The sequence below is a fragment of the Magnolia sinica genome, chromosome 8 (genome assembly GCF_029962835.1).
Source record: "Magnolia sinica isolate HGM2019 chromosome 8, MsV1, whole genome shotgun sequence".
NCBI lineage: Eukaryota > Viridiplantae > Streptophyta > Magnoliopsida > Magnoliales > Magnoliaceae > Magnolia > Magnolia sinica.
The window spans coordinates 5,645,057-5,656,467 of record NC_080580.1 but is presented as its reverse complement, the minus strand read 5'-3'; the positions used below and the strand labels follow the sequence as shown (position 1 = coordinate 5,656,467).

Here is an 11,411-nt window from a genome sequence, read left to right as displayed (position 1 = left end):
GGAATTGAGAATAGGTTAAGGTTTAGGTTTAGGAAATCAGGTTCGGGTTTGGGATCGGGTTTAGGTTTTGGTTTTCAAGTTTAGGTTTAGGTTTAGGTTTGGGAGTTGAGATTAGGATAGGTATAGGTTTAGGTTTAAGGATTTGAGAATACACTTAGGTTATAGATTTAGGTTTAGGTTTGGTTATAGGTTAAGGTTTAGGGAATTGAGAATATATTAAGGTTTCGGTTTAAGAAATTGGGTTCGGGTTCAGGATCGGGTTTAGGTTTTGGTTTTCAAGTTTAGGTTTAGGTTTATGATAGGGAGTTGAGATTAGGATTAGGTGTAGGTTTAGGTTTTGGAATTTGAGAATACATTTAGGTTTTAGGTTTAGGTTACAGGTTTAGGTTTAGGTTTAGGTTTAGGTTAAGGTTTACGTTTAGGTTATAAGCTATAGGTTTAGGGAATTGAGAATAGATTAAGGTTTAGGTTTAGGAAATCGGATTCGGGTTTAGGATCGGGTTTAGGTTTGGGTTATCAAGTTTAGGTTTAGGTTTAGGTTAGGGAGTTGAGATTAGGATTAGGTGTAGGTTTAGGTTTAGGAATTTGAGAATACATTTAGGTTTAGGTTTATGTTTAGGTTATAGGTTTAGGTTTAGGTTTAGGTTTAGGTTTCGGTTTAGGTTATAAGCTATAGGTTTAGGGAATTGAGAATGTGTTAAGGTTTAGGTTTAGGAAATCGGGTTCGGGTTCGGGATCGGGTTTAGGTTTTGGTTTTCAAGTTTAGGTTTAGGTTTGGGTTAGGGAGTTGAGATTAGGATTCGGTGTAGGTATAGGTTTAGGGATTTGAGAATACATTTAGGTTTTAGGTTTAGGTTACAGGTTTAGGTTTAGGTTTAGGTTTAGGTTTAGGTTATAAGCTATAGGTTTAGGGAATTGAGAATAGGTTAAGGTTTAGGTTTAGGAAATTGGGTTCGGGTTCGGGATCGGGTTTAGGTTTGGATTTTCAAGTTTAGGTTTAGGTTTAGGTTAGGGAGTTGAGATTAGGATTAGGTGTAGGTTTAGGTTTAGAGATTTGAGAATATATTAAGGTTTAGGTTTAGGAAATCGGGTTCGGGTTTGGGATCAGGTTTATGTTTGAGTTTTCAAGTTTAGGTTTAGGTTTAGGTTAGGGAGTTGAGATTAGGAGTAAGTGTAGGTTTATGTTTAAGGATTTGAGAATACATTTAGGTTTTAGGTTTATATTTATGTTACAGGTTACAGGTTTAGGTTTAGGTTTAGGTTATAAGCTATATGTTTAGGAAATTGAGAATAGGTTAAGGTTTAGGTTTAGGAAATCGGGTTCGAGTTCGGGATCGGGTTTGGGTTTTGGTTTTCATGTTTAGGTGTTTAGGTTTAGGTTTAGGTTAGGGAGTTGAGATTAGGATTATGTGTAGGTTTATGTTTAGGGATTTGAGAATACATTTAGGTTTTAGGTTTATGTTTAGGTTATAGGTTATAGGTTTATGTTTAGGTTTAGGTTAAGGTATAGGTTTAGATTTCGGTTTAGGTTATAAGCAATAGGTTTAGAGAATTGAGAATAGGTTAAGGTTTATGTTTAGGAAATCGGGTTCGGGTTCAGGATCGGGTTTAGGTTTGGATTTTCAAGTTTAAGTTTAGGTTTAGGTTAGGGAGTTGAGATTAGGATTAGGTGTAGGTTTAGGTTTAAGGATTTGAGAATACATTTAGGTTTTAGGTTTAGGTTTAGGTTATAAGTTACAGGTTTAGGTTAAGGCTATATGTTATAGGTTTAGGTTAAGGTTTAGGTTTAGGTTAAGGTTAAGGTTTAGGTTTAGCTTTAGGTTTATGTTATAAGCTATAGGTTTAGGAATTGAGAATAGGTTAAGGTTTAGGTTTAGGAAATCGGGTTCGGGTTCGGGATCGGGTTTAGGTTTGGGTTATCAAGTTTATCTTTAGGTTTAGGTTAAGGTGTTTAGATTAGGATTAGGTGTAGGTTTAGGTTTAAGGATTTGAAAATACATTTAGGTTTTAGGTTTATGTTTAGGTTATAGGTTATAGGTTTAGTTTTAAGTTTAGGTTAAGGTATAGGTTTAAGTTTCGGTTTAGGTTATAAGCAATTGGTTTAGGGAATTGAGAATAGATTAAGGTTTAGGTTTAGGAAATTGGGTTCGGGTTCGGGATCGGGTTTAGGTTTGGGTTATCAAGTTTAGGTTTAGGTTTAGGTTAGGGAGTTTAGATTAGGATTAGGTGTAGGTTTAGGTTTAGGGATTTGAGAATACATTAAGGTTTAGGTTTAGGTTTAAGGATTTGAGAATAGGTTTAGGTTATAGGTTTAGGTTTAGGTTTACGTTTAGGTTAAAAATATATGTTAAGGTTAAGGTTATAGGTATAGGTTATAGGTTTAGGTTTAGGTTAGGTTATAGGTTTTTGGTTAAAGTTTAGGTTATAGTTATAGGTTTTAGGATTTGAGAATCGGTTTAGGTTATAAGTATAGGTTTAGGTTAGGTTATAGGTTAAGGTTTAGGGAATTGAGTTTAGGTTATAGGTTATAGGTTATCGGTTTAGGTTATATGTTTTGGGATTTGAGGATAGGTTTAGGTTATAAGTATAGGTTTAGGTTAGATTATAGGTTAAGGTTTAGGGAATTGAGTTTAGGTTATAGGTTTCGGTTATAGGTTATAGGTTTAGGGTATGGTTTAGGTTATAGGTTTTGAGATTTGAGAATAGATTTAGGGAATAAATATAGGTTTAGGTTAGGTTGTAGGTTAATGTTTAGGGAATTGAGTTTAGGTTATAGGTTTAGGTTATAGTTTATAGGTTTAGGTTGTAGTTATACGTTTTGGGGATTTGAGAATAGGTTTAGGTTATAGGTTAAGGGTGTGGTCCCTGCAAAAACAGATATAAACACAGCCTGCTCCAATTGGTCAGGCCCTTCCAATGTTGTCCATAGGAAATGGACAGCTTCATCATAATCATAACAACGGTTCCCATCTTTCAGGGACCCCACTCAACATCTGGATAGCTCCGACACACATCCGGGTCTGCTCCATCAATTTCGAATAAATATATAAACATGGCCTGTCCAAATGGTTAGGCCCTTCCAATGCTGTCCATAGGAAATGGACAGCTTCATCATGGTCATAACAGCGGTTCCCACCTTCCAGGGACCCCCGCTCAACATCCAGATAGCCCCGACACACATCCAGGTCTGCTCCATAAATTTTATGTAAATACATAAACATGGTCTGTCCAAATGTCAGACCACTCCAATGCTGTCCATAGAAAATGGACAGCTTCATCATGGTCATAACAGCGGTTCCCACCTTCCAGGACCCCCACTCATCTGGATAGCTCCGACGCACATCCGGGTCTGCTCGATTAATTTCGATCTAATACATTTAAAAATAACATAATTATATCTAAAAGCATTTGGATACCTGGGGAAGGCCTCCCATATTCGTATTGTTGGTTACTCATCCCTTTGTCTATAAGCCACAATCGACCAACACTTTATATTGCTACCTGTACTCTAAAACCAACACAAATATAACTGGGAAACAATATAAGGAATAAGAAAAAATGAATTTACCTGTGCACATCATTAAATGTTTCCATATAAGGAGGTGATATTATATCTTTGATAGCTACAACCTGTATGACAGAGAAAAATGCAACCGTTACAGTCTGTTACAATTCAAAGGAGAAAAAAGATTTGTGGCTGCACCGATATTCTAATACATTATGAACGGCTGCCTACGTACCCAAAAAGTCAGATTGAGATCAAGCCACTACGTAGTTCTTTTTAATTAACCAAGTAACTAAAGGTCATAAATTTTATATTTAACAAAGTATCGTTGAACGTCGTCTCAAATCGTTTCTGGTTGGTGCATTTAAAAAAATTCAAATGCACATCATGGTCATAGCAACGGTTCCCACCTTTTAATTTTATTATAAACAAAAATAAATTTTTTTCATATTATTATAAACAACTATAAATGATTTACAGTTAACCCCAACAAAGAGTTTGAATTTCATTTGATAATACAATTGATAGCAAAGATGTAAATGATTTATAAAATGATCTGTAAAAATGTTTAAGATGCAATAAATTGCAGTCCAACTAGTTGGACTTGAGACTTCTTAATTCTAAATATTTAAGATGCATTAGATACAAAATATATCTAACAATGGTTTAGGTTTAGGTTATAGGTTTAGGTTTAGGTTAATGTTGTAGGTTATAGGTTTAGGTTATAAGTTTACCTTTATGATTTTTGTGACTACAGCATGTCCCAAGTGATGAATGTTAATACATTAGTTAGGGTTATCAGTTTTACTTTGGATCAATACTAGTTCAATCACTGAATATCATGTGGGGACACAACAAATATTATTGATCATTGATGTTTTACATAATAACATAGAATACATGTCTTGGTATGCATGTATCTAAAAACAACAACACATGCACAAATATCCTTGGTAACTTGTGAATTTGAATGCTATATCACCCTTACGGCACTGGGTCATCAGGTGCTTATCCTGGAATTGGAAAAATGCTTATGCAAAAGCATTCTTATATGCGAATTAAAATACTCACTACTCACTTCTTGAATAATGTAATTTCTACTTCAAAAGCATTAGCTGAATGCATTCTAGATCTTCCTTCAAAACTAATATGTAAAGGATTTTTTTTTTTTTTTAATGATGAGTTGATTTTGGTAATCAGTTTTTGATTTATCTAATTCTACTCTAAATAAAGCAGACCTTATGAGAAGCATTTACCTTGATTTTTCATTTCCATTTTTCATTTTTTGGTGCAGTTCTATGTTTCCACACCAGGATTCTGCTTTTACAGTTACAAGTGGTGGTTTGTGCTTCTTGCCTTGTTTGGCTTGTGTATGTTTTTTGGCACCACCTCAGCGCCTTTCAAGGAAAGTTTCTTGCTATCTTTCAAAAGAGGTGGTGGCTTGCGCTGTGAGTGATGTCAATGTGTGCCTTTACCATGGCTGGTCCCAAAGCCAGGGTAAAAGAGTAATAGTCATGTCAATTACAATTGCATGTCTTATCATGAATGAAACATCCTAATTAAATCCAAGATGAACAAAACATTGGAAAGCCATTTCCCAAAAAAAAAAAAAGAGGAAAGAAAGTCAAAGAAATAAATAAATAAGAAAGTCATAGAAATAAATAATGGAAAATTGAACTTACCTGACACGCATGCCTTCTTCAATATCTGTTGGTGAAACTTTATCGCCCAAACCAACAACAAACTGCAGGTACAGAAAGAATTAGGTCCATCAAAATGTGCCAAGATTCTTAAGTTATACCAACCTGAAATAACAAAACATCGCATAGAAAATATACCTTGGCAATTTGCTTGACATTTATTACATACTTTGCTTCCTCAGAATTCTGGTTTATTATTTTTGTGCATCTTGCAACCTGCTCAAAACATAAATAAACACATATGTAAGGTTAAACAACATACCATGTAGTCATAATCACAACAACAGGCAGCCCTCATAAAGATTACCTGAAGAGGCTGCTCCTCTTACATCATTTGTTTATCAGAAACAAGATTCTACTAGTTGGGTGCAGCTAACCCAGTGTTTGAATCTTTTATTCCTGTTGTTTAAATGAAACAAAATCTTCCTATTCAAAAAGTTTTAAAATGCAGATAGGGGCAGATGCAAAGAAAAGCCCATAAAAGGGTATTTTCCTGTAGTGCGAAGATAAATATTAACCATGTTGGAGACTGCGCGGCTTTGTACTTGTGGTGTGGTCCACTTGAGCTTTCGATATGCTTCCTTTTTGTTCTTTAGACCTCAAATTATATGTTAGCATGGATGAATGGAGTGAATAAAATAAATAAATAACGGTGAACCCCACAGAGTTTACTCTGGTAAAGGTAATGAGTAACTCACTTAAATGTGGCGGAGAAAGGTTTCCTTAAAACATTCATAATCAGTGTGGGAATTCCCACTGATTTCAGTAGAAACCAATGTGGGAATTAAATTCATTGATTTCCATTATGCATAAACCCAAAAAAATAGACTTGGGTCAACTTGATCCTGTCAAAACATGAAAACCAAATATTTAAGCAGAAAATGCACATAAATTGGTAAAAAGGGAAAATTTTAATCACTATAAAAACTAGGAAGTCGATATCGCTTACATGCAAACTAAATTGTGAAAAATAAAAACACCAAAAATACAAAAAAAAAATAGTAACCAAGTTCCTTTCTTGCATTAAAAGGAAAAGGAGAGGCTGCCATGCATGCTGCCCTGTTGAAAACCCAAGTTCCTTTTTTGCATTAAATTGGAAAGAGTTGGGGCACAAGCTACCACCAGCAAGACCTTTCCAAAGGCTCCTAAAGTTTGCTTATTAGATAGGTGCAAACAAACAGCAAAAAAATGCATTTCCATTTAGGTCTTGTTCAGTTAGTGTAAATCAAGGAAGCAAAGCAAAACAAACATGCAACATAGGCAAGAGGTAAACTACATCAGCCAAACCCTTTGCACTTGTTTGTTTTGCAAAATTTAAGTCTTAGAAAATGCTCTCTCTTTGTATTTGAAACTGTTTGGATTGCAATCTCACAAAATAAAACATTTTTCCTCCAAAATTGTCATTGAAAACATCACATCAAAAACAAACTCGTTTCCTTCATTTGAGCTTTTGAAAAAGAAATAAAATATATAGGGGGTACTCCCTTATCGAGGGAAATGCAAAGGCAAACAGTTTGCCACAAAATCATCCACTTCCCAAGCAAGTGTAAACATATTGTCAGCATAAATCGAATGCCTCTCCTATTTTAGGGGTCATTTGGATGGTGGTTAATGATTTACTAATAAATCATTTACAATGTTTGAATAGCCTGAAATTGGTATTAAAAATAATAACAATAAATAAATAAATAATTGAAATCTACCTCATAGGCTTTCATTCAAAAAAATAAAGCCATTGCCCTCTCCTCATTTACAAGTAAATGAAAACTCACCTTTTTGGTGGTAAATGAGAAGGGGGCTTTGTTAATAAATCATTTACAAGTAGAGAATAATTGCAAAGATCAAAGCAAAACCAATCTAATGAAAGAGATAATATGACATTCAACAAAAAATGCACAACATAGTCAAATTTTCAATACACAAATCTTTGCACAATCAATGGATTCTAAACAATGCCAGCCATCCAAACGATTGGACTTCTTATCCAAACAGATGCACACATTCTTCACACCACAGCCCATCGATGGTGAGGCCTGCCAAACAGACAGTCTAGATCACCAAATATGCCCTCTAAATGTAGCAATACTTGCCAAACCAAAAGGCAGATGCATGCATGCAAATGCAGTTTACCATATTATCAAGACTTCTCTAAATTCCTCATCCATAAATTAATAATTAAAAAAAAACTTTAAAATTAAAAACATTTTAGAAAAGAGAGATGAAATAGCAGGGTACCTCAAATGCGTAAACAAAGAACCAGCTGCTATCCTTGATTTCGGAAACTGCCAACCTGACCACGCCCTCGACGAAACCCTAACCACACACATGATGGGGCCCACAATCTCCAAGCACTTGTGGCCCACCAATGCATGCACCTGATCTACCACACTCAAACTCCCTTGCCCAGGCACCGCCCCCCGCCTTCTCTTTCGTGACGAAGAACCGCTGCGGCATTCCCCAGGAAGGCCCTTCGTCTCTCTAGCAACCGCCTCTTCCGGATCAATCTCCGTCGTTCGATTATTGCAGGCCGTAATTGGCAAGAGGAGGATGCCAGATTTGGTACGGAAGCCGACGACATCCGAGCCGGAGGGAGAGGGGAGGGTTCGAGAGTGGAGATAGAGAGAGAGAGAGAGAGAGAGAGAGAGAGAGAGAGAGAGAGATCAAGCGGAGAGAGAGAGGCAGAGAGAGAGGGAGAGGCGTAGACAGAGAGAGAGAGGGAGAGGCGTAGACAGAGAGAGGGAGAGGCGCAGACAGAGAAGGAGAGATGGAGGGATAGGGAGTGGTTAGGGCCGGCGCCCTAACCCCTCTTTGTATCGGACGTGGATGAGTAGCGAGACTTGCTACTGAAGTGACATCACCAAGTTATGTGGGCCCCACCATGATGTATGTTTTGTATCCACACCGTTCATACATTTTTAGAGATCATTTCAGGGTACTAACCAAAGAATGATGCAGAGCCAAGGCTGGAGTGGACCCCACCACAGAAAATAGTGGGAAGAGTGATGCCTACCGTTGAAACCTTCCAAAGGTCCATCATGATGTTTTTTTTTGAGATCCAACCTGTTCATGTGTTAGCGAAGACATGGAAGAAGGGAAAACACAAATATCAGCTTGATCTGAAACTTTTGTGGACCTTAGAACTTTTTAATGGTGGGCGTCACTCTCCCCACTATTTTCTGTGGTGGGGTCCACTCGAGATTTTGATTTTACTCATTCTTTGGATCATCCCCTAATATGATCTGTCCAAGTAGATGGACGGCATGGATACAAAACATACAACATGGTTGGGCCCATAGAACTTAGTGACGTCACCTGACTAGCAAGTCTCTGTACTCAACCTGTCAGTAGCTAATCCACGTCCCAATGGAAATGGTGTGGGTGACGTTAGCAAGTCCTGTGGGTCCCATCATGAGGTATGTGTTATATCCAAACCGTACGTCCATATGAGGAGCTCGTCGTAACGCTTGATATGAAAAATAAGATACATATAACTATCAAGTGGACCACACGATCAAAAGCAATGAGGGATTGAATGTCTACCATTGAAACCCTTTTGGGGGTGACAGAAGTTTTGGATCAATAAGAAATTTTTTATGGTGGGCCCTACGAAATTTTTAACAGTAGACTGCCTAATTTTTGGGACCATGTCCTAAAATGAGCTGGAAAAAAAAGATGGACAGGATGGATATTTATCAAATCGTCAAGGTGGGCTCCAACGTAAGGGTAACACTTAAAATACCGCGGGAATGCATCCATAATTTTTATTTGAAATCCAACCTGTTCAAAAGTTTAAAAAAGCATGAAATAAGTTAAAACACAAATATCAGCTTGATCTAAAACTCTCGTGGCCCTTAAACAGTTTTTAATGGTGGGTGTCACTATCCCCATTATTTTCTGTGCTGGGGTCCACTAGAGCTTTGGATTTATCTTTGGATATTGCCCTAAAATGATCTCTCCAAATGGATGGAACATGTGGATATAAAAGATACATCATGGTAGGGCCCAAAATTGGGAGGTATATAAATATCAGGTGGACCACACCACATGAAAACAATAGTGATTGGATATCCATCATTAAAATCCTATGTAAGGCCCACTGTACTCTTTATTTGGCATCCAATCTGTTTATTAGGTCATACAGGCTTAGATGAAGGGGAAAAACAAAAATCATCTCAATTCAAAACTTTTATGTGTTTTAAATGGTTGACGGTCATTCAACACTATTTCTTGTAATGTGGTCCATTTCAAATTGGGATATGCCTCATTTTTGGTCTCATGCCATGAGATGATCTTTACAAATAGATGGACGGCATGGATTAAACACATACATCATGGTTGGGCCCACAAGCCTTTTGGGGGGGGGGGGGATTCATTTTTTAGATAATTCTATAAAATGATCTTGAAAAATGGATGAACGGTGTGGGTTGATCCTAAATTTTCGGTAAATCCAAAACCCAAGAGGACCATGCCACACAAAACGGTGTCGAATAATGATTTCCACTATTGATACCTTCCTTAGGCCCACAATAATGTTTATTTATCATCCAACATGTTCATAATATCAAAAAAATATGAATGAAGGGAAAATAAAAACATCAGCATAAATGTGGGCCACACCACATAATATAATGGAGGGGTTTCCTTAGAACATTCATAATCATATATTAGGCCTGCCTAAATGTGATTCACATATCTAACCCGTTCATTATGTGTGTTCCACTTGGATGAGGGGATGGACCAATTTTCAACTGCATCCATGTCTGTATTAACTTATAAATAAGTTGGATCTTAAATAAACATCGCGGTGAGCCTTAAGAAGGTTTCAATGGTGGGTGTCACTATCCCACTCTTTTCTATGGTGGGTCCACTTGAACTTTGGATCTGCCCTGTCAGTCAAATGCATCATTCCATGGTGGGCCACGAGCTTAAAAATAAAGTCAATACATGACTTGGGTGGGCCATACCACATACTATAGTTGAGAGGGTTACCCTCCCATTAAAAGATTTCATAATTATTTATTGGGCCCACCTAGATGTGGTTCATAGATCCAGCCCATTCATTATGTGTGTCCCACTTGGATGAGGAGTCAAACCAAGTTTCATACACATCCAAAACTCATGTGGGCCCCACCAAATACTTTTATATGTGGGGCGCACACAGACTAACCTCATGGGAAGTTCCCATGAGGTGACCTTATAGTACCATTTCACTATTTAGGTAACTCCTCCATGGGTGTTACTCTAACTGTGTAGGGCCCACCTTGATATATTTTACGTATATCAACACCGTCCATATATTTTTCCATCATATTTTAGGACGTGATTTCAAATCATAAGAACTAAATAATCTCAGGTGGGCCATACCAATCAAAAAAATGATGAATAACTATTAAAAACCTTTTGAAGGCCATAAAAGTTTTGGATCAATTTGATCTTTGTAGTTTACCTTCATCTAGATCTTCTTTACATTATCAACAAGTTGGATTGCAAATAAACATTACTAAAACCTTACGATGGGCTCTTTATAATTTTTAATGGCGATGTACTATATTATCATTCTTTCCAGTGGTGTGGCCCACTTAAGATTTAAATCTACATAATTTTTTATACCCGGCCCAAAAATGGGTTGGAGAAACATAGGGGCGGCAAGGATATACAACACATCATCAAAATCTCACTTTTATTATCTAACTTTTCAATTTTTCTTGTCAAAATACAAAATCTAGTTTTCTTTTTAAAAAATTATATTTTTTTTTTACAATTTGTCAATTTTTTCACAATTTTGTTTAATTTTTAAAATTTTCTTTTTCAATTCAAATATTATTTTTTTAATCTCAACTTTGTTATATAACTATTTAATTTTTCTTGTCAAAATACAAAATCTAGTTTTCTTTTTTAAAAAAATATATTTTTTTTACAATTTGTCAATTTTTTCACAATTTTGTTTAATTTTTTAAATTTTCTTTTTCAAAATATCATTTTTTTAATCAAAATCTTGTAATATAACTTTTTAATTTTTCTTGTCAAAATACAAAATCTAGTTGTCTTTTTTTAAAAAATATATATATTTTACAATTTGTCAATTTTTTCACAATTTTGTTTAATTTTTAAAATTTTCTTTTTCAAAATATCATTTTTTTTATCGAATTTTTTTTCTCAAAATTATCAACATTATTCAAATTTTTTAAATAACCTCATGGAAAGTT

General features: G+C 35.9%; 1 long non-coding RNA gene across 1 annotated transcript; it reads right to left on the bottom strand.

Annotated features, from left to right (window-relative positions):
- Nucleotides 1-5,143: 5,143 nt before the first annotated feature.
- LOC131253839 (uncharacterized) lies at nucleotides 5,144-5,557 on the bottom strand. The gene is made up of 3 exons (XR_009175302.1): nucleotides 5,513-5,557; nucleotides 5,344-5,421; nucleotides 5,144-5,249 (listed from the first exon to the last, which is right to left on the bottom strand). It is a non-coding gene; the product is annotated as an uncharacterized LOC131253839 (long non-coding RNA).
- Nucleotides 5,558-11,411: the final 5,854 nt, after the last annotated feature.